Genomic DNA, 23,932 nt, shown 5'->3' with positions numbered 1-23,932 from the left:
GCTCAAAACAATCAAATTATTTTTCAATTTGACAGCTGTCATCATAAATCAGTTAAAGATGGTTTGAATCCTTTTTCCCACTTATTAATGTATTGCGATTTCAGTTATTGAATAGATAGATAGATAGATAGATAGATAGATAGATAGATAGATAGATAGATAGATAGATAGATAGATAGATAGATAGATAGACATAAATGATATGAATATATGAATATATGGAAAATGGCAAAAGATAGTGCTTTCCAATCCAGGGCTCAGGGTCTTTAGGTTATTTCTGAGAGGTCACTATCAAATGAGATCTGAATTGATTTCTTTCACATAAAAATGTGAGCAATATGGCTCTAAGTTTAGTCAACGATTTCTTCTCTAACCTGGCGCACTCTACATCATGTAGAGGGTTTCTAAGCAAATTGCTGTTATTTGTTAAACTTCTCCCAGAGGAGGAGGGGGGTTGGACAAATGCTCATCTCTGTTGGATCAGAGATGGGATCTCCTAAAATGTTATCAGCGCCCCTGGACCCGAGAGTTATAGCCTGTGAGGTATGTCTCATAATCGGTGCATTTTGAATAGGACACATGCACTCTGTCTTGTGATAACGGTTGAATCCTGGAGCGTTCGTGCCACGCATGCACCGCTGGAGCGCACGAACCCAGTCGCACCGCCCTCCTGTCCGCCTGCTGCCGGGAGGAGCTGAGGAGAGAGCAGACCGGAGCGCAGCGGTACCTTAGGGATGTGGCAGCAATGTTTTATGCTTAGAAATAACCTTCGAAATTGGCAAAGTTTGTCTTTTACTAGAGCTAAAAGAGAATATCAAACCGCGTGTGAGAGAAAAAACAAATGTCCATCGGTCGTTAGAGAAATTTCTTACGGTGCCTGCCCGCCTCCCTGGGCTCTGTCGTAGGAGATTACGAAGCGCATCGGAGCCGGTGTCCGCGCCAGTCTAACCATCAGAAGATAAGAAAGAGAAACAAAGAGAAAAACAAAGAGGTCGTTGGCTCTGCAGAGCCCCCGCTGACACCTGCCTTCGGTCCACGGTAGAGTCTGCCGGTGTGGAGGTGAGTGCAGATGTCATGTTTGTGGGATGTTGGCTGGTTTGATATCCAGTTGAGGTGACGGATGCTGAAGGTAAGGCCACGTGGGTACACTGATAACTGTACCAGCACGCTTGTTCTGGTTCTTATCAAGCTCTGCACAGCATGTCACCGAGATGCGAACCAAGTCATAACTTTTGCACATTACAGCCTCCCTCGCTGCACAGGCGTCACAGCATGTGGGGTTGCGTGTCTGATAACATCAAAAATGCAATAAGTCACACTCGGAGAGCGTGTGTGCAATTTCTATCCAGCCTAGCAACCAGGCAGCACCAGAGGGAAGGAGTTCACATCTTTAACTGTCTTAAAACACGCTGTGGGAGGCTTTTATTTATTTATTTATTATCTTTTTTTTTAATCTAAAGAAATCACATAAACATCCGTGACATGCGATGTCATAGCTTCGGGCTGTGCCATATTTAAAAGATCATGGCTCAGAATTCGGTAATATTGATATTAGGTTAATAAACCATAGCCATCTATTGGAATATCAAGCACGTTTTAAATTGTTCAAAAATGTAAAAAATCTTGTACAAAAGGCTTGTTGTTATGAAGGTTTGGTATTTAAAAAAAAACAAAACACAAATTATTATTATAAATTAAATGTCTTTGGACTATTTTCTGACCAAAGTAAGAAGTTTGGACAATTTCTTTTGTGTGTCTTCTTGTAAACTTCTTCACATTTTAAAGACTTAGTCGTTGTGTAACTGTAGTATTCAGTAGGTTATATAATTACATTTTAATTGGCTGAAACTGTTCTGCAAATCAAAACAGCATCTGCATCACCTGAATAATATAACTCAATAAAAGGAGCAATAAATATGAATATGAGTGTATTATTTCAAAGCATGAACAACTTTGTCACATACTATGATATCCACAATATGAAAAGCACAAGATGCGATTGCACTTCTGAAAGGCTGAATTAAAACTCTAACAGTAAGGCTTCACCAAAGGCATGCATTGTCCTTAAAGTCATCAAAGAATTGCATCATCTGCCAGAGTTGCTCATGGCCTGCGGTGCGAATGACAGCTCCATGGCTCATCTGAAAGGCCTGTAGCAAAACAGCAGCTCATTACAAGAGCAGCGGCTCAGGCTTCCTCTGGCGGGAGGCTGCTGGCTCATTAGGGGTCACAGAGGGGCGAGTCTCCCACTATGAGCTGCAACTTGTTACCACGGCACTTTGTGAAATCACTGGTATTTGGAATGAATTCATTTTTACAGAAAAACTGAAGAGACGCACAAAAACCAGTATAAAACTTGTGCTATAAATACAGTAGCTTTCAGTTTAAAGCTACAGTAAAAATGAACAAAACCCCAATGTGTGTACATATGTATGTATATCTATATATATATCTATATATCTATATCTATCTATCTATCTATCTATCTATCTATCTATCTATCTATATATATATATATATATATATATATATATATATATATATATATATATATATATATCATATATAGACACCTCTCTCCTAAATCCCTCCCATCAAACAAGCATGTCTAATATATGTGAAAATAAAGCCGATGCGATTGGCTTCACAGAATGTTCAACCCAGTGTGCGACTATCTTTATTCCATTTGTATTCTTTATACTTCTTTATTTTACTCATCTGATCTGGTCTGAAAAGACCTGTAATTGGCCAGCCTGACACTACATTTTTCCTCAAGTCTGAAAGTAGAGCCCAAAGGAGGAGAGAGAGTCGACTTCTCTCTAAGGCCTCTTGAATAACATATTGCTTATCCCAGCTTTAACAAGGCATCTTTGGTCATGGAAGTAGGCTTTGAATTAGATATATGGAACAACAACAACAACAAAATAGAATACTTCATCACTTCATCATGACATTAAAAAGAAAAATAAATAAATAAATAAATAAATAAATAAATTATCCACTTACATACTGCAGGAGATGGTGCTTCTGATTGTCCAGTCCTCAGTGTAAATATGTGAAGTAGGACATTTCTGATTATTCAGTGTATAATGTTGCAACTGTTATCAGCTCGAAAATAAAATAAAAAAAACATTGTCAACCAGAAGACAGCAGAAGAGACAGGGCCAACTCCACAGAAGTCATCAAATAAAAATCACAGTGTACATACATTTACATAAGCTGTCTGACTGGTCACTGACCCACTGTTCAAGCCTACTACATGAAGACTTCATGAACATAAACTTTACACTGCCCTGTTTGGTACAGTAATACTAGGCAAATCTCACTCTTAAGTGTGAGCATGGAGTAGAAGTCTGGCTAGAACCAACAATGGAACTACACCCCCCCCACCCGCTCCACTCCTCCGCCTCCACCAGTTTATAAAATGACTAGACTCCCAAAAAAAATGAGTCATGCTTTTACATTCATTTCTACTGTCCAAGCAATTTAAATAAAGTCATACTTCTTTAAAAGGATAGAGAAACTGTGTGCTCAGGCAGAACGTAAACCTAAAATGCTCTAATCCTTTCTGCTTTCTGAATGGAATTACATGCAGGCTTATTTCTGTTGCCTTGCCACAGTTAATACAGACGTTCTATGTAGTGAAGATGGAAGTGTCCATCCTAGTAAGACATTTACACTTGAATCCATTCTCAGCTGTTTTTTTCCAAACATTGTCGGTATAACTTCACTCTTACTATAGCTTATTTGAGAATTTTCTAGAACTGGCAAGCGCAACTGAAAATGCTGTGAGGATATCCCTCCTATCGTTAGACTGTTTTCAGCTTCCAAAATAAAAGAAGCACTAATTAGATTTTTAAAAGAGTAACTTTATCCCTGTGTAAGATGCACTGAACTTTTAGCTGTCTGGAGACACTGAAAATTGCCACAGCATCCGCTCAGATAGTCTGGGCAGCCACTCACTTGATTTATCCGTGAAAGGTTAGACAAATGCCATAAATAATTGTTAGTCTGCCTCCTGACCATACTATTCCCCCTAGTGACTTACCATGTTGATTTTCTGAGGTGGCGCAGGTCATGAATTTCTGGGCAGCTCGAATCTATTGGACAGCCACTGAGCTTTGCTGTGACATGAAGGATGTGAGGTGTAAGCGTTGGAGTATGAAGGCTGCTTCAGTGATAGTGGGATCTTAGCTCTGGTATATGTTCAGTTGCTGTGAAGAAAAATCTTAATGTCAGTGCAATGACTGAATGACTGAGTTGCTGACTGGTTTCCTGGCTGGCTGAATGAGTGAAAAAATGGACTTTACTTACAGCATGCTTAACATCGATGCCAAGATTAGCACAGGAAGGAGATGAAACACTCTAGGCATGAATCCAGACTGTATATTCATACACTCAGAGATGCACTGATGTTGCTGTCAAGTGCTTAGCCGGTTCAGTGAGCATTGTGATGCAAAGCTTGAATATCATGTTTATTAAGAGAGGAGAGGAGGGGGTCTCTGGCTGTGGGTATAATATTCAGCCCCATGTGCTCAGCATGTTTTCTTTGTTTTGTTTTGTTTTTATATCAGAGTGTTTAATTGAATTCACCTTAAATGTTGGCAGCTGTTCCTGGAGTTAAATGCAAAATTGACGTTTTATTTTAAATTGTACAGGACTTGGATGAATGTATTTAAGTTGCATGACATAAAAAAAGTCCCAAACAAATTAAAGCTATTTGAATTGAATCCACTTGTGGTTACATGTTTTAAAAATTTTTTTCCAACCATAGCAGAAAGAGTCGGCTTTAATGTGACAGTACTGAGCTACAAAATAGTTCAAGCAAGAACAGCTTATTAAATCCATACCAGGAAAAATACTTATACCTATTAGCTGAATTAAGTCTTATGTTTGGAGACTGACCCGAAACTCAGTGAAGTGTTCTTTTGCCTTTGTCCTGTCTACAACTATTTTCCTGCAGTTTTTCTCCTTGTGCTGCTCATTTATTATAATGTGACTTCTGGCCCAGTGGTGGCCAAGAAGAGTCATGCTCACAGTTTATTGCTGGATTTAGATTAATGAAGATAGACTATTCATTTTATAGGAAAATTTAGGTATTTCTAAAACTAGGCCCATTTTCTGGCATTTTTCATGGTCTAATATATTACATGGACCAAAAAACCTTTGGAATTGGTTCTATATTGCGTGAGATCATTATGACCTCAAAGTCCTGTCAGTGTAATCCCATGGAACAGCTGTCCATGTCAAAGTAAAGGTACTTGTTTTTTGCAGTGACAGGCTCAGATTGTTGAGCCAAAACATCAATATTATGGAAAGCATTACTACAGAGATCTGTCTAACATATTTCAGAAGTCAAGCTCATGTAGAAGTCTTGCTCTGAAATCTCACAGGAGTTGAGTTGTTGCAGGAAGACAACAAGACAACAAGAGTTGCAGAGAGCTAAAAGGCTCTCTGCAAAGAGAAGTGGAAAGGTATGTGTATATATATATATATATATATATATATATATATATATGTGTGTGTGTGTGTGTGTGTGTGTGTGTGTGTAGAGAGAGACTACAGTAAAGTCAAGTTAGAGTAAAAAACAAATCGCATGTGGCTACTCTTTTTCTAAATTGTGGCAAACATAGCAATCAATACTGGTTCAATATCCTATTAACAACTTACAAATTTACAAAACAAAAAGAAATACCAAAATTTTCTTTAAAGGATTTATCTGTTGTGTTTGGAATATAGTCATCACCCAACAGTGCCTCTTTGTAACCTCTTTGGGTTTGGCTTGTAGTACCATAATGTATAAAACATTTAATTCTAATTAAAACTGTGCATATTAAAAATCTGATGTAATGACTAACCATACTCTTATACTCATCAAGTCAATAAAAATAACCTGAAGTGTATTGTCTCCCAATTATCATTTGACAGTATAAACCCAAGGCAACAGTTCTTCACAACAACACAGATTCCCATCCTAATGATAGTAGTGTTTACGTATGAACCCAAAACATGTAACCCTCACTGCTCATCACTGCCTTTGTTACCTGTTGAAGTTGTGGCTCTGGCTGCTGAACTGGGGTCAGCATTCAGCTTTATTATCACTTTGTGCTCTTGGCTAGCTTGGCTAGTATGTTAGTGTACTGTCTGTGCATATGCTTGCAAAGAGCTCAAGTTATGATTGCAGGACAATACAGTTGCTTCCACCCTTAATGCTGTTTGCCCTTTATCATTGTGCTATTGTGCTTTTGTGCAATAAAAGTAAAAGTAATGTCCATATTTCCATTCCTGAAAAACTGTAGACCACCCCACTATTACCCCCGTCCTGCACATGAAATGAAATCAGATGATTGAAGCAGAATGAAAAAGGCAACTTTGTTTGATGTTTTTTTGCTTTCTACGCATCCATCATGCAGGTAACTGAGAAGCTTTTCTAATGCAAGTAACAAATTGTAGCTGGAGTGTAATTAGTAAATTTTGTACATTAACGCATTACATTACTGCTTTACTGAAAAATGTGATTACACCCAATGCTTGCTTCATAAAATGATGTGAATACCAAGGAGCAAGACAGCATTACACTGTGGGGAACATCATCTACAATTTTCAAACAACTGCTAGTTTGTTCAGAAGTGAAACCTCAGTCGTTTCAAGGGCAAACTATTCTGTAGGCACTCTGCTACTGTTATTGTTACCAAACATTCACAACGAAGATATGCATGGGTGCCAGTAAAAGGGTTTTTTTTTAAAAGTAATGTGTTCTAAGTGGAAGGATCACAGAGACTTTCTGTCACAACAACATTAAACATGTTTGCTGTGGACCAGAAACTATTTTAATATGTGAGGTCTTCTTTCCTAAAGTTGAAATTGATCAAGAAGTGTACAATTTCTTTTAGGGATATAATCATTCTAAGCACATTAACGAGGTAAGATTATGAAATTTTCTAGTCAACATGGAACCTCTTGTGGGGGATGTTAAAATGTGTAGCACAAGCATGAAAGACTTTAAACATTGCACATAGCTAAATTATTTTTTCAGGTTAGTCAGCAATTTCATGTACTTACTTTGTCACGTCTCTAAATATTCATTTTTTAAATGCATCAGGTCTGTTTAAAGTGTATGAAATTACTTTAGCGGTGTGTTTTATTCTAACAGTTGGAGAGCATTTTAGAGAGCAGAGCTGAGATGTAATATACAGTGTATTAGAGTTGTAAGAGACTTCTTGCTATCTCTGATAAAGACTGTAGAGATGATAATGGGCACTAATGTATTGCTAGACAGCAGCACCGAAGTGCCGAAGAATCAAAGCAAGACAGTGAATTCCCTTATGAAATATGCATCAATGACAATGAAATAAGACCAAAGGCAAGCTGTGTTTGTTTGGAAAATAGGGTGGAGTGCTGGTTGAAATAGGTTGCATAACCATACCATATTGCCATTCCTTTTTTGAAAATCTTCACACCAGCTGCTGATGAAGACACAAGCAGCTTTGATCAGCAAGAGTAGGTGCACTAACATTGACAGTGCAGATGTGGACCTGAAGGCAACTGACGCTGCCTGTCTTCTTGATTTATTTGTTTATTTATCCTAAAATAGTTTTATTGCTATACATTTCTGTTTGGAAATTCAACCGAGGTAAATATTTTAAAGTTGAGTTTGATTGGTTAATTTCGTCCTAAGAAGTTTTGCTTTACTTCCCCACACTTAACAGTTAAAACTGTTAAAAGTGGTAAAAAGTATCGTGGGCCAGCCTGTTTTTTTAATATTCCGAGTGAATCATTTATATACAAATGCTGCCAGTTTATGCAGGTGTTATGCAAAACACATTCCAGGACACATTAAAGCTTTTATGAACTGCTTGTAGATTTTCTCCTAATAGAGTCACAAGGATTATCAAATAAATGACTGAAGAAGTGGCTGCATGTGCTGGTATTTTCAGTTAATAGGTCTGAGTGAGCTATTAAAAGCTGCTCACTAAAAGCTCAGATTGACAAAAGGTGCAAACTGCAAAACTCAGCATATGCACAAGGTGCCTTGGGAAGGAAATTCAAATAGCACAGTTGATGCACCTGCAATTGAAGCTGTTCGTTGCCATCACTAATTTATCAGTGTAATTTCAGGTAACACAGGTGTTCAGACAGTATGTGTAAGTCTGAAGACTTCTGCTGGATTTGATTCATAATGTGCTTCTGTAAATTTTCCTAAAATATTTTGACACATTTCTAACAGAATAATTTGAATAATACAGGTTGCTGGTTCAAGGCACACAGTCCTTTTTGGAGTTGTGTTAGGAAGGACATCTCAAACCCAAATTTAAACATGTGAAGTCACTCACTGTGGTGACCAGGGAGCAACCAAAAGGAGCTTTACAAATAAATACATTTAGTAGGTGATTGTTACACAGTTATATTTGACATCGAGTCTTTAGCAATGTAATTGACAATGACACCTGAAGCCGTTTGAATTTGATATATTTGATTTCTTTTTCCTTTTTAATAGAACACAAATATTGTCAAGACTTACATTGTCATAGCCTCCTGTTCAGGTGGAGCCCTTGTTACTTCAGTTTTTTGTAGCTTTATTTTGAAATTGCTCCATTTGTTCATCTTTTAAAAGCTCAAAGCTTTGGTTTAAATGGTTATAAGATGATAAAATAGCATTGTAACACTAGTTCATTACTAAGTAACAACATTTAATAACATTAGTCACTATGTACCACTGTGCACTACTTTCACTGTCCAACAAACAAAATATTTTCAGTCCTTAAAGGGTAAATTTTAAGGGATTAAAGAGCTGGCCTCTACATCCCTATTCAGTGAGATTACATTGCTGGATTTAAATAAATGTCCAACTGTGATGACGCTGTTTGGAAAACTTGATGTTTTGAAGATTACCCTTAGTATTTTGGGCCTAAACCAAAATAGAAAATGTGCTTAAACATGCCCAGCACCAGGGGAGTGGTTTACATGTCATATTCTTTACACAGCAATTTAAAACAAAAAAGAGGTGCATCTAATGGTTGGAAGGATGCTTGAATGACTTGAACACATCAAACCTTAAGAACAAACCAAATCAATAACTTCTGTTATTTTTGACCTGAGTATTACATTAAAAAGCACTGATTTACCTTTTATTATTATGCCTAATGACTGATATATGAACAATATATTGTTTTTGTGGAAAGAAGATTTGATGAAGAAATCATAAATGGACACATTTCCTTTACGTAAGAGCTGTTCTACCAACCACACTGCTATCTAACTGCTTACTTGTCTCTTTTTTGAAAAATATGATTTCCCTGTTTGAATTAGTTAGAGGCCACACATACCTCCAGACCTCTTGATGCTGACAGATTTGTTCAGTTGCCAAAAGACTGATAAATGCAGGAGATTACTCGATAGCCTTTCATTTATGCCGTGTATATCTCCAGATACACACACACACATACACAGTGTCAACAGGGTGTCTCTAAGAAAACCTAATATTGCTCCTTCTGCAAGCTTCGCTACTTTAGGTACACATCTGCCGTCACCCTTTAAATTGAGCTCATGAATTATGGATGTCTGTCCCGCTGCTTCAACCCCTAAACTGTAATTAGTTTTGCCCAACACTTCTCATCATGACACACTTTGTGAGCTGCAAGAACAGAGAGGGGGCAGGGTTGAGGGGGTGTGAATACATTGTTCCTTTAAGACAGCAAAACAGGAGACCGGAGAAGAATAAGGTGGAATGAACCAATAAGAAACCATGGTTTGCAGAAGCTGTTAGTGACACCTTGACGAGGAGAGTAAGGCTGTGAGGGATAAAGAGGAAGGTGTGGTGGGACTTTTGGAGTGTGGGTGGGGGCTCTTGAGCTAGTCAGCAGATGCAGGAGACAGACTGGAGGGGGGGGTGGAACAGAATAATGAAAGAAAGAATGTCCATGCGCAGAAGTGAGAACACAAAACTATTGCCAGGCTACTCACTGCCATTACAATGATTGTTTATCCCACTTTTCTGAATGCCAATTATCTGTTCCCGCATGAATCATGGAGATCATTTAGACTGGTGGCGTGCGCAGAGCACCAGCAGAGCTCCCTCACGATACAAACACGGTAGGAATGACTGAGTGCAGAGGTGCATTTACATGCTTTAGGCAGGTGAGTGTGTGCTGATTATTTTCATGATGGTGCTGCTGCGAATGAGCGACGTGGTTCGATTCTCTGCATGCTGCTCCATATGTATGTTATTCCTAGTCTCATTGTCTTAACAGAGGAATATCCGAGTGCTCTCTGGCTGTGTGTCTCTCTATCTCACACTGTGCCTCTGCTCCCTTTCAAATGAAAATCCCTGATGTCCCTGTGGTGTTCAATGCTCTGCTCCTCCACTCTGTAATTTCCTTTTGTTTTTTCCTCTTTTGCCACTGACATTGTCAAGATGTCATTATGTCTGATCCAGACGTAATAAGTCATCTGAGACATATGGTGCTTTCCATGCTGCAACAGTTAACCTGCATAGTCGTGCTGCGATGTGCAATGTTTGATGACCCAAGTTTTTAGTCTCAGAGTCATGTGCTCTGTTCATCAAATTAATTAAGATGCCTTATTTTACGTCCAACATTTACCTTTGCAAACATGGCTGGAGGCATAAATACAAAGCTGTATCATCGCGTCATATTTGTCTTGTCGTTCCAGTGAGGTTTCTTCACGTACCTCAAGCTCAGCCCCTCTTACCCTGACCTGCACTGGCTCATTCCATACATCGAAAACTTCATTTAACTTTGCAGAAGTTACCAAACAGGTAAACCTCGGCTGTCTCGCCGAGTCCTTTAGCAATAGCAATGAATTGCCTTCCTGGCCTGCTTGACTCTATTTCATACTATTGTCGGCTCATGGTGATTAACTGCCTGCGCTTGTGGCTCGGGTGATTTCTGCTTTGTGTTGAGAGCTGGGCTGCGGCCGGAGGACAGGCCTGTGAGCAGGGGACGGCTGCCAGGATTGGAGGGTCAGCTGATCAGCTCTGAGGTGCGGGAGATTTATGACCCCCCACAACAAAGCTGTGTCTGCTGAGGGACCATAAACCATAAATCAGGAAGAAGTGGGTCAGTGCTCATCTGCTTGCTGCGGATCTGCTCGCTGTTTTCCTAAAAGTTGTTTTTTTTTTTTTTGCAGCTGACTTTGTGACATTATAAGTGACTTCCAGCCTTTGCTCTTCAACAACAAGGCCTGCTATGTTAATCGCGGTTTTATTTTCTCCGCTGTTAAATTCACTGATTTTTCAACTGCCAATCACATTTACTAATGAATTCCTGTTTTCTATTTTAAAAACCCATTAAGCTTCTCTAAGTGAATCACCCCTAATCCTTTTATTATCTCAAGCTATGTTAACACTGTTGGCCTTTAGTCTCTGCTCATCTTAATCATCCTAATTACACAATGTTTGTCTTTTAAGAGGGTGATGAGAACGAAATGGCATGGCATTGAGGCAGCGACTTGTTACTGATTGTACAAGAGGCATTATACCGTCCTCTGTCTGAATCCAGTCTGTTTGATTCTGATCGCTGGTTTGACTAGTTTTGTGATTTGTCTTCCTAAGGGCAGCTAAGGCCAAAGTGAAAAATTGATTTTCTGCAGAAGGATTAGTGGTGGGGTTATAGCTATAGGCATGCATTACATTACAATGATTTATGCGGCATCTGCACACCAAAGCAAGCAAAACAAATTCTTTATTAGCAGTTGTATAAGACTTTTATTTTACAAAAACATGCACAGGCGTGGAGACGACTGTAGTCTTTACTGTCAAGGCAGTGGGCGATGAGTATGGGAATAGCAATGAATAACTTGAAGCTGTGTTTTCGAAGTTCAGACAGCTTGAGTAGGGAGATAAATAATCTCTGCCAGGAAGGACGGATCTTAATTTATTTGTGTCTGTATTGTTGCACAAAGAGGCATTGCAGACTGCTGCTGGAAATCAAACAAATGCAAATGCTGGCTGTGGAATGGAAATGACTGTGAAACATCAGAAGTCTCTCAGTATGACTGCCATAACAGCAGGGATTTGTACTTTTGTTTACGACAACACTGATAATATTTTCTCCCATTTTAGTTTGAACAGGAATTAAGCATGAATGCAGAGGGGGCTGTGTTAATGTTTTTCACTGTTATCCTATCACCTGACATGTTTACATTATGTATAGTGTTGTCATGTGCATGTGTACGTGTTGTGAGAAGAGAAATATTGAAAAAATGTTGCTTTAAATAAGTGTACATAACAAGTGTTGCTCATATCTTTAAAATGAAAAAAAAATCCTTTTCCAAGCAAAATGTTAATTTTTAAAATATTTGAAAAGCTACTGAAATGATTAGAGAGTGAAGTTTTGCTGCTATGATAGCTTTTATTGTCAGAGTTGCTATAATGAGTAACACAAATGCCACAGCCAAGTCTCCAGGGTCAGCTATTTGGCCAGTGATTGCTTTATTACTGCAGTCCATTCTTATAGTTATCAGTAGTTTGGATGTAGGACTTTACTGGAAAATTGTTTTCTTGCCCATTAAAACGAATTCCCACAGCAGTTTAGCAGCATTATTATATGGTAATGTACAGCTCAAAGCTGCAGTGCTTTTATGACCATCTCAACAGTGAAGAGTAAATGAGAAAAACAAAATGGTAACATGTGCACTTGGCAATTTATCATTTTAATGTACGTTCTCTGAATAGCACACTTGGCTTGTCCCTGCTGAACACTTTGGAACCGTAATCTGGTTTTAGAAGTAGTTTACATATTTCTCCTAGGTGTACTCTTTATTTCAATGTAAAGATCTGAATTTAACTCACCGACTACAACTGAAATGAAAAAAAAAAAAAGAATACTGAAGGATTTTTTTTCAACATAGCAGGAGAGTTTACGTTTAATGGGGGAGAATTTTCTGTCATAAATCAATGATCATCAGACCACATTGAAAACATGCACAGCACTATTCACTATTCTTGAGCTACCCTTTGTTTCTTTATGTTTTCCTTGAAAAATGGGAACTTGGTGCTGCAGTTTATTGAAACATGCAATCATACAAGGGAATACAATATATATGGCTAAAACAAAGTTGGTACAAGACTAAGGAGCTTGAAAGTCAATATTTGTTATCGCCACCTTGTTTTTTCAGTATATCCTAATAATTTCCTTCGGAATTAATAAAGTATTCTGATTCTGATTCTGAAACTCTGTTGGACAAACTTTCTTCTCATTTCTTCAAGTAGTCTTTAGAAATAGATTCTTGAAGGATACTCTGAAGCTCTTCTTCAGATTTTGTCTTCCTTTTTTGTGTTCTCTGCCCAGACGATCCCACGCTGCTCTAGTAATATCTGGGTGGGGCTGGATGTTCACATGGTTTCATTGTGTGCATTTTCTATCCAGGTATGCCTTTACTGCATTGGCAGTATGCTGAAAAAAACCCATTGCCAATCTGACATTTTCTAGATGGTATTACACAGTGGATTAAAATCTGATGTCATTTTTCTACAATCATAATTCTGCCAGTTTTCACAAGATCACCAACATCACTGGCTGAAAGCAGCCACAAACCATGACAGAGCCTCCACTGTGTTTTACATATAGTTGTAGACATTCGCTGTTGTACTTCTCTCCTGACTTCCTCTGTACATATTCAGCCAAAATGTTCAAATTTGGATTCTTCTTCCATTTCTTGTGGTATTTGGTATAGCTCAGGCTATTTCCTTTCCTTAAGAATGGCTTCTTGACGGGCACCATCCAACTGAGACCATTTCTGATGAGGCTTGAGTATTCAAAAATACTATTTTATGGCTGTCAAACATTGTTATCCTCTTGCCATTTCTCATGGGTTCAGCTAATGAAATGGGGACAAAATATGTTTTTTGCAGCAGGCTGCTATTAACAAAGTTCCCAATTGGTACTTTGCTATGTTTTTTGTTATGTGCAGACAAAGCACACCAACTTGAGTTAGGTTATTTTTCTTGAACAATTCATAGGTCAGTTTTGTAAGTGGCTTAACAAGCAAGCAAAACATTCTTCTGAAAATGGTTGGTTACTGCACTGAAAACCAGTCAAAAAGCAGCAAATATCCAAAGACAAGCATTGAACTTCAGACTTCAGATATCCTGGAGAACTATTGTTCAATACCACATTAGAAGTAGTGGTTCAATAATCTTTTGTACAATACTGTATATATACGGTATATGTATTACATAACATTCACAAAACTGTTGACTCTCCTCTGTACCTAGCAGGTTTCCCCCACAGAGCCTGGTGAGCTTGGAATAAAAAAAATTGTCGTGCTTTGAATTTAACGTCAGCCCTGCATCACTTCTATGGGTTTAATTCATAGAACATCATAAGGCATCATAATTTCTCCCCAGACAGCCTTGAATGAGCAATAATGTCATATGCAGCAAAGTGATGGCCTTATGCTTAGTGGAGAATAAATCATTGTGCCATTTTAAAATTACAGTGTAAGACAGAGCTGCCAGTAGTCACTTATCTAAAGAATTTTAGGTATTTTTGGACACGTTAAAGCCATGCCTTTCCAAAAGGACATTACAGTGCATTCAAAATAAGTAGCTAATGAATTGAAGTTATTTTAATCACAATTTGTCCTCAGCTGAATGGATCAGATCGACAGGTCAGGTATTATGCACAGCACAAGACTTTAAAAACCTCTGTAGGAACTGGGAGATAAGATAAATGGCTATAAAAGCCTCATTTCAGTACATTCCTGCACAATTGAGCTCAGATTTGCTGACAGATTTTAGCATTACTTCTAATGAAAGTGAAGCAGAACAAAAGGAATGAATAGATGTAGTTCAAAGTCTTCATAGTTGTTATGCTGTGATTAATGGATTTCTGTTTTAACATTAAAATTAAATGTGAAACAGACTTTACCAATACTATGCTGGGGCGATCGTGGCTCAAGAGTTTGGAGTTCGCCATGTAATCGGAAGGTCGCCGGTTCGAGCCCCAGCTCGGCCAGTCTCGGTCGCTGTGTCCTTGGGCAAGACACTTCACCTACTGCCTACTGGTGTTGGCCAGAAGGGCTGATGGTGCAATATGCCTTGTTTCTGTCAGTCTACCCCAGGGCAGCTGTGGCTACAACTGTAGCTTGCCTCCACCAGTGTGTGAATGGGTGGATGACTGGGTGTGTAAAGTGCCTTGGGGTCCCTAGGGGGGACTAGTAAAAGCGCTATACAAATACAGGCCATTTACCATATGAAAACATTTACAATATTGCAAAAAAAAAAAATTTGACGGGTAATGTTTGCAAGATTCAACTAATTATAGCCATCACAGGCATCTGTTACCTTCTTTGATGCTGTGAATGAATTGGAAGCCTTTAAGGTATATCTTAATTTACAAGTAATTTACAATATTGAAACTTAATGGGAGTATAGTAGTTAGTCAGTTTCACTCATGAGTGCGATTACGCACGCTCAGAACAGATATCAAACTAAAGTTCCACTAAATGCCTGGACTACTCATTAGACGTGAACACACTGTGCGCTGCTGTAGAAGAATAAGCTATTAACAGCAATAAATATATAGCTATAAGTAGGTAAAAATCAATCATTAAATCCAAGAAGGCCAATCGGTGAGCTCAAAACTAAACCAATGAATCAACTCTTACTGAATACTAACATTAATAGTACTAGATCTCTCTCTTTTGTTCGTTGTTAGATTTAGTGTCATCTTCTGCATCTTAAGGCTTTGTGGCCAGCAAACCATGGTAAGTCTAAACGCATCTTGAGCTAAATTTGCTACAGATTTTAACAGAATACAGTCAGAAAAGTAAATAACGTCATGATGATAGAGAACATGTATAAAGTTAGTATACAGCTAAATGGATGATCAACAGGATATATGAACTTTATGGTGTTGTTTCTGTAATTAGATGAGTGCATAGATGCCCACAACAATCGGTATGGCTCTGTCTACAGTGAAAATAGCTAGAAAACATGTTTTTGGCATCAATTGCCCCTGAAAGAAAAAGGCCCTTTAGATTACGCTAATTCAAGTGGTCTGAGTGGTGTATGGGCTGTGTTTTTCGGTTTTAGAAAATCTAGTTGATGATGTGAGACTTTGGGCAATCACAGGTATTTTCAGAGCTTGTAAAGCAAGTATAAAGTAACAGCACAATAGCTATAGCTGAAGGAAATGTCTATATAGAAAAAGGATTCATTTTATTAAATATTAAGCAGGGTTTTTACCTGGAGCAGTAGGGATAGTATCAGTTATTTTAGCTTAGCTATTGTAATTGTCAGAAGTTTGTAACTAATTTCAGTCAAGGTTTTAATTTCTGTTTTATCAGTGCTGCAATGTTTCTGGCAGCCTTCAAGTATGTTGGTGTCCTATAAAGGTGTCCAATACTAATGAGTTGAAAGCATGAGTTTTGTTAATTTAGGCTAAATTAGCATTTTTCACATTGCAGATTTTAAGGCAAATTATACTTCTCTGCTTGCCAAATTCTAGTCTGCTGCTGAAATAAACATTTTCTCTGCTCTTGAGTAACAGTGGGATTTGACACTTTTAAAAAGAACACGTTAGCATTTCAGGAGCCAAAGTAATGCATTTTTAGCAAAAAGCTCCTCTTTCTGTATTGATTAGCAGTTTATCCATAATTTGTGCTTCAGCTTCACTGTGTTTCACTTTTGCAGCTTATTCTGAGCTTACATGAACCAAAAATGGATATAAACATGTATATGAAAATAGTTGACAGCAATGAATCTTGTTCTGTATCAATACTACTTACACAGCATTCACATTCAGTCCTCCTCCAAACCTATATTTATAGATTATGAGTACGGTATTGAAAAACACACCGGAGCACTTTCAATTAAACAAATACCAGTTAAACCTTGGCTGACATTCCACCTGTTAATACAGGATTAGATGTAAATATTTTGTTTTTATAGGATGTTTTGCACACACACCTTCACAAATATGTTAATTGATTGTTGGACTAGCCAACCTTAATGTACCCTATATTGCATACATTGCATACATATAACGCAGATAAAACAAATATCTGCCTTCACACACATATGATGTCAGCCCAACCTATGCAGCTATAACAGCTTCAACTCTTCTTGGAAGGCTTTCCACAAGGTCTATGAGTGTATTTATGGGAATTTTGATCATTCTTCCAGAAGTACAATGGTGAGTTCAGACACTGATTGTGAAGGAGAAGGCCTGGCTTGCAGTTTGCACTCTAATTAATCTCAAAATGCTCTTTTATGTTGAGGTCAGGACTGTGCAGACCAGTTAAGTTCTTCCACACCACACTCACTCATCCAACTCTGTACGGAGCTTGCGTTGTGCACTGGTATGTGGTCATGTTGGAACAGGAAGGGGCCATCCTCAAACTATTCCCACAAAGTTAGGAGCATGAAATGTTTGAAATTGTCTTACTGAACCATTAAGAGCATTAGGAGTTTCGTTAGTTGGAACACAGGGCCAAAGCCTCATGAAAAACAACCGCACATCACCACTGCATCTGACACGCTTGCACCTCATGATGTAAGGCTTGGATACAGTTGCTCAGCCATGGAAACAAACTCCATGAAGCTCTTAACACACTGTTCATTAACTACCCACAAGACCACATGAAGTTTGAAGGTCTGTGACTGACTCTGCAGAAAGTTGGCAACCTCTGCACACTGTGCCTTAGCATCTGCTGACCATGCTCTGTGATTTTGCACCTACCACTTCATGGCTGGGTTGCTGTCATTCCCAATCATTTACACTTTGTTATAATACCACTAATAGTTGACTGTGGAATATTATATAATGATGAAGAAATATCATGACTTGACTTGTTGCATGAGACATCTGATCACGCTGACATTAACTGAGCTCCAGAAAGCGACCCATTCGTTCACAAATGTTTGTAGAAGCAGTCCTCATCATTAGCTGCTTGATTATAAACACCTGAATTCAATGATTTGGATGGGTGAGCGAATACTTCTGACAATATAGTGTACAAGTGTGTTTCTGTGACCACAACAAATTGGTATGTTCAGTAACAATACCTCGACCGCAGTAGGTTATAAATGACATTTTTATAGTCTGACTTTTTTATAGTCTCTATTTTCAGTGTTTGCTGCAAAGGAATGTTCAGACTGCGCCTCAAAATTCAGGCCATGTACCAGCAGTTTTCAGCAGGTTTCAGACGCAGGATTACTTTGCAGCACCATCTACCACTGAGGTAGTTCCTATTCCTGGGCTTCCCGTTGCCTTTGTATCCTGCGTAGGATAGTGTGAGCAGATAGAGACAGAGCAGCGGAATGAATGGGCGGCAGAGGCAGCAGCGAGGTGGACTAGAGAGATTAACTGGGAAATTGACACTGACAAATCTCATACATTAAGGCTTCCTGGGAGGCAGGTATCGGTTGAATAGGCGGCAGGTACCATATCCCATAAATGGCACTGGGTTTCTTTAATGCTCGGCTCACAGCATGTAAAAAAGCTGAACCACCCTGTTGTCGACAGCAGAAAAGATAAGAAAGCCAGGTGTGCTCAGAGACATTTCATTTGACTAATGTGTTTACTACTAGAATAATGAATAGAGTGAAGAAGATGAGAGTAATTAATTTGAGCTGTGCTAGCTAAATAACAAAGCAAATATGGGTAAAACTGTTTCATATCCCTTTGGAAATGATTTTTTTTCTCACTTTCTTGCCTGTTTTAATGAGATAAAGCCAGGCTTCTTTGATAAGGAGTCCTTTTTACTGTTGTTAGTAGCATAGTAGCCTTTTGATCTGTTCTAAGGGTATTTGTTCACTGTTTCATGATGAAAAGGATATAACCATCAACACAATTTACATTTTACACCCTAAACAATTAACTCCATTTTGGAAAAACAGAAATATGTATTGCTGTTTTCAAAATATGAAATGTAAGATTTGACCTTAATAGGTCATCATTGTCCTACTCACACGCTGTAATCCTTTTAGAAAATGTTGCTATTCTGTATGTTTCTTTCCTTCGTAAGAGTAAAGAGTCTCGATACTAAACATAAGAAAACCACTTTGGCCTCTGCAGCCACAGTACTTGATGTTGACTGAGTGTTATTCCCAGCGACTTAACCCCGCTCAAGAGGTTCATGGTGTCTTCCTTCTATCTTTATTTATTTTGGACAGTGAAGTTGTTTTCCCGAAAAAGGACTGGTGCCCTTGCTGTTGCCTAGCAACTGCGTGAGTCCACGGACTTAGCATCTTGCAGGATCTTTCTAAATACCTTGAAAGTCTCCTCTTTAGGCGTGAGAAGAAAGTTTGAGTATTCATTATTGTGCATGACTAATGAAGTACCATTTACAATAATGAAAAAAAATTAGGCCAGTTGATAGTCGCATTATTCAAAGCTCACCACAGGTTTAAACGTGTGATTTCCCTTCTCAATAAAAATTGCTGTGAATTAATTTGATTAAGGCTGCCAGAGTACATGTGGATGTGTGAAGTTTTTTAAAGTGCAAGTCATTTAAAATGCTCCTTGCTGTATTAATAGAAAATAGACGTCTTGTTTTCTAAGACCCATTACTATTATACAGACATATTGTACAGCACTGTCTTGGTAGCAGCAGCATTGCATTGGCATTTTTTCCACTCAGATAGTGAATTCATCAGACTTTTTACTGTTAGCTGTTAAATATTCATGGAGCTGTTGTGTTGTTAAAATAAGCCTCATTAGCACTTCCAGCCTCTTTTCAAGTTCCGCCTTTCTCTTGTCACTCTCAAAAGAGCAACACAAACATGTTATTCATCTCTCACAATCTCTGCACCCAAACTGGGTTAAAACATAACACCAAGCCTTTGTGTTGAAATCAGACTTGCTGTAATACTGTCTCATCATATTTTCATTCTGTTATTTTATAAGAATATTGACTGAATACAGGGTGGATTCTTAAATTAATGTCACCATATGGTCTTAAGAGGATATGTGTGTAGTCCTACTATAATATAGCCATTTAACCTGAGTACACTGAGAATAGGATTTAACCCACTACAGTACTGGGATGCTATAGCAGGTTGTAGCCCCCTGTATCCTACCAATGCTAAGCATAGTAATGCAAAAAAAAATATTGGACAGACATTAAGATTCCTTGGACTGCACTGTTTTAATCCACCGTTTGTTTTTGCACTCATCAAAATGACTGAAAAGAAATTCTGACATAAGCCCAAAAAATATATTTGCTTCAAATTCAAACAGTTTAGTTAAATATTATTTTAATAATTGATTTCAGTACTTTGGGTCTGTACTCCACCATCAGTCCTAGCTATAGTAGTTTTATTTCTTTTTTATCACCCCAAAAATCACTATATGATGAATAACCCGTTTTAGGAAAAATCATACATAAGAGATGATGGAGTTTTATTCTAGCAGAGTTACATCACTTTTAAAATGCCAAGAGGTCAAAATTACCCCCTTGGTAGTTTTAGTTTTCAGCCACTGTAGATGTCCAGATGGATTCCTCTAATGCAACCTTCTCGTTTATGTTTTTAGTTGACATTAGTTATAAAAGTTTAATATTACGTGTAGTTTTGGAATTGTGTAGTTTTGCACCTGTGGCTTTGATATCATTGTTTAGCAGTGTGTGAATCTGAAGCCTGTTATTGAGTGTACAATTAGAGAGAGACGGCAATAAGTATGTGGGTAATGACTATCCATTACTTTTTAAATGTTTTACTAATCCATCTGTTGGATACTGTGCAAACTCTACAGCTCCACATTTGTTTCATTAAGGACAGATTTGGTATATTACACAGTTACACATGCACTTGTCTCTTTAATAGTTGTTTCTGCTGGAGAGGGGCTCACCTCACTTAGAGGCTTGGTGCACCCATAGGCAACCTATTAACATCCACTTTATCCGCCCTTCCATATTTCATGAACTAGTTCATCAAACTTTAATGCAGTTCTGCTTCTCTCTCTTTTTTTTTAATGGAAAGCCTTGTCTGAATTGAAAGCCTCACCTATAAGTCGTTTGCTGGAATCTTTACCACAGCTCAAAGGAAATTATATATATACTCTTTTGAAGCAAGGTTACTTTTCACCTGTTCCTGTGCACGCTGTCAATGGGCTATCTAAAAAAATTGGGAATGGATGGATTATGGCTTGTGAAAGAACATGTTTAGAGATGTGAAATGATTTCACAAAGCCAAAAACCAGCTGAAAGAAACTGATGGGCCAAGCACCAGTGGTTTCTCACTCTCCATGGACATGGCATTCAAGCTGCTATGCCACACCAGAGTATGTCTGGGATAATGTGCTACTCTCAGATTGTTGGAGTCTTAATGAGCCTGTGGGACACATGATTAGCCTGTGCCCAGACCTGATATCCAGTAATCAGAGCCAAGCACCAGTAGATGAATAGAAAGAACTGGAGAAGATTGGAAAGGACAAAAGTAGGCCCAGTATAGATGTGTGTGCCCATAATATGTAGGAAACACTGTCGGTGTTTGAGCATTTTTTGTACTGAAGCAAAAATCCATTTGCCACTGAATTATTGTGTGTGTGTGTGTTTGGTGGGGGTGGTGGTGGTGTGTGTGTGTGTGTGTGTGTGTGTGTGTGTGTGTGTGCGCGCGCGCGTGTGGTGGTGGTGGGCTCCAAGACCGTTTCATTGTGAATGAAAATGATTTTAAAAGGGTGCACTGAATACGGCAATCACTATGAACAAACTGCATTTACAGCTTTACTGTATGCTACTGATGATTTCAGTTCGACTCCAGGTCAGTGTGCTGTATTTTGAAATGATTTTCCTGGTAGCAGAGCAAGGGCGGACATGTAGTCTGGAAGTCTAAGAGGTGTTGGGCTTAGTTTATGGTCCCTGCATTCTGGTTACCTTTGATTTTAAGCTTATACAAAAAGAAGAAAAAAAACATTGTCTTTGGTGTTCAGACTCAAACAAATGCTGTGTTACCAATTTTTTTATAAGCTTCATTTTGTCCATCCATCCATTCGCTTATCTTTTTCAGGGCCACTGGACCCTATCCCAGCTGTCATAGGGCGAGAGGCAGGGTATACTCTGGACAGGTCACCAGTCTAACACACAGAGACAGACAACCATTCACACCTTTGGGCAATTTGGATTAATCAATTAACTTATCCCCACAAACTGCATATCTTTGGATGGTGGGAGAAAGCCGGAACCCACGCAAACACGGGGAGAACATGCAAACTCCACACAGAAAGGCCCTGGCCTGATGGTGGAATTGAACTCAGGACCTTCTTGCTGTGCGGCAACAGTGCTAACCACCGTGCCACCGTACTGCCGTTCTGCTGCGTTTTGTTAATTGATATAATGTTTCAGTGCTTGCATTGTAGAACATAATCACTAAAAACCAAACCTTTTACTGGTTGCACTCATACAAACAAGAACTAGAATGCCTTTATTAGTAGTAATTATTAATTTAGTTTTTAAATGTTGTTTTGGTGCTAAGTAATATAACAGATTATTTGATAACTGATTATTTGATTTGTTTTCGGCGATAAAGTAATTGTCTGCACATACTCTATCAACTGTCACTTTAAAATAATATCTTTGGATTTGGACAAACCTGTATAAAAGACAATGCAGGTTGTTTGTTAGTCCATTTGTCTCGTATATACTGCTTCCCCTGTCGATTATGGCCAGTTAGAGTCAGTTAGGCAAGTAAAGGCATGCTATAAGCGGATTAGCTGTAAACCAACTGGGACTGAAAAATATACGCCCACAATGAATAATTGAGAGTTTAATGAGATGAGGCAGAGCTAAAGAAGTGACCTAGTTGGTGGTTAAGTGAGTAGAGAAATGAAAAACTCAGTATGGCTACCTCTTTGTTATGCATAAATTAGAGAGCCATACCTCAGTCATATGTCTCAGTCAGTGTTTAGTTTACTGCTTAGTCTTTTTTCAAAGAGGGAGTTTACTAACATCTGATCAATATTGTAGACATAATTACAATAATTACAATTATTAAATCAAATATTTTCCTGTTTGGAATATCTTTAAAAGGGCACTCAGGATACCTGAGGACTCTTTTTCTGGCACATTATCAAGAGAAAACACAGGTAAGGCAAAATTGTCCTCAACTTATGCTATACGTTGTCTCCCCTACCCATTAGGTTACACATCAAGAAAGAAAGGGGACCGGAGGACCGGGGGGAACCAGCACCCCAGTCTGCCAATCCAGAGGTACCGCCCCTCATCTCCACTCAACATTGTAGAGGCATTGTAGAGGTGTGTCAACCAAGACAGCTCTACAACATCCAGAGCCTTCAGGAACTCAGGTGGACCTCATCCACCCCAGAGGCTCTGCAACCAAGGAGCTGTTTAACTGCCTTAGTGACCTTGCTCCTGGAGATAGGTGAGTCATCCCCTTCATCCCCAGACTCTGCTTCCTCCATGGAAGACGTGCCAGTGGGATTAAGGAGGTCCTCGAAGTATTCCTTCAGCCCGACAATTTTCTCAGTCAAAGTCAGCAGGTAGAGCACTTCTTTCTCCTCCTGAGTTGCCTGATGGTTTGCCAGAATCTCTTCAATGCTATCCAAAAGTCTTTTTCCATGGCCTCTCTGAACTCCTCCCACACTCAAGTTATTGCTTCAGCCACTGCCCGAGCCGCTTTCTGTATGGCCCATCGGTAGCTATGATATGATAAGCCTGATAGTTAGTCCCACAGGCTATCCAAGCCCGATAGGACTCCTTCAGCCTGGTCGCTCCCTTCACCTCTGGTGTCCACCATTTGGTTTGGAGGTTACCAGCACGACAGGCATCAACCACCTTGTGCAGCTCAGTACAGTGGCTTCGGCAATGGAGGTGCTGAACATGGTCCATTTGGTCTCAATGTCCCCACTCTCTCTTGGAATGCTGTTGAAGGTCCTCCAGAGCTCTGCTGGATATACAGTGGTCCCTCGTTTATCACTGTAGTTACGTTCTAAAACTAAGCCGCGATAGG

At 38.9% G+C, this 23,932-nt stretch overlaps 1 protein-coding gene across 2 annotated transcripts in view; it reads left to right on the top strand.

Annotated features, from left to right (window-relative positions):
• The first annotated feature begins 658 nt into the window (after positions 1–658).
• Positions 659–23,932, top strand: part of mgat4c (mgat4 family member C) — a 129,575-nt gene continuing 106,301 nt past the window's right edge. The window contains exons 1-2 of one of the 2 annotated variants that reach the window (XM_085283004.1): positions 659–1,059; positions 23,103–23,344. The gene's annotated coding sequence lies outside the window, so the exon portion shown is untranslated. Of the gene's footprint in view, positions 1,060–23,102; positions 23,463–23,932 lie in introns of both variants that reach the window. The other variant, XM_085283005.1, reaches the window with a different exon arrangement.

Source organism: Mchenga conophoros, linkage group LG7, assembly GCF_057382185.1.
Source record: "Mchenga conophoros isolate Kocher_MC1m ecotype Shallow Benthic linkage group LG7, M_conophoros_male_GT1.1, whole genome shotgun sequence".
In the NCBI taxonomy this organism is placed as follows: domain Eukaryota; kingdom Metazoa; phylum Chordata; class Actinopteri; order Cichliformes; family Cichlidae; genus Mchenga; species Mchenga conophoros.
This window is presented reverse-complemented; position numbering and strand designations above follow the sequence as displayed.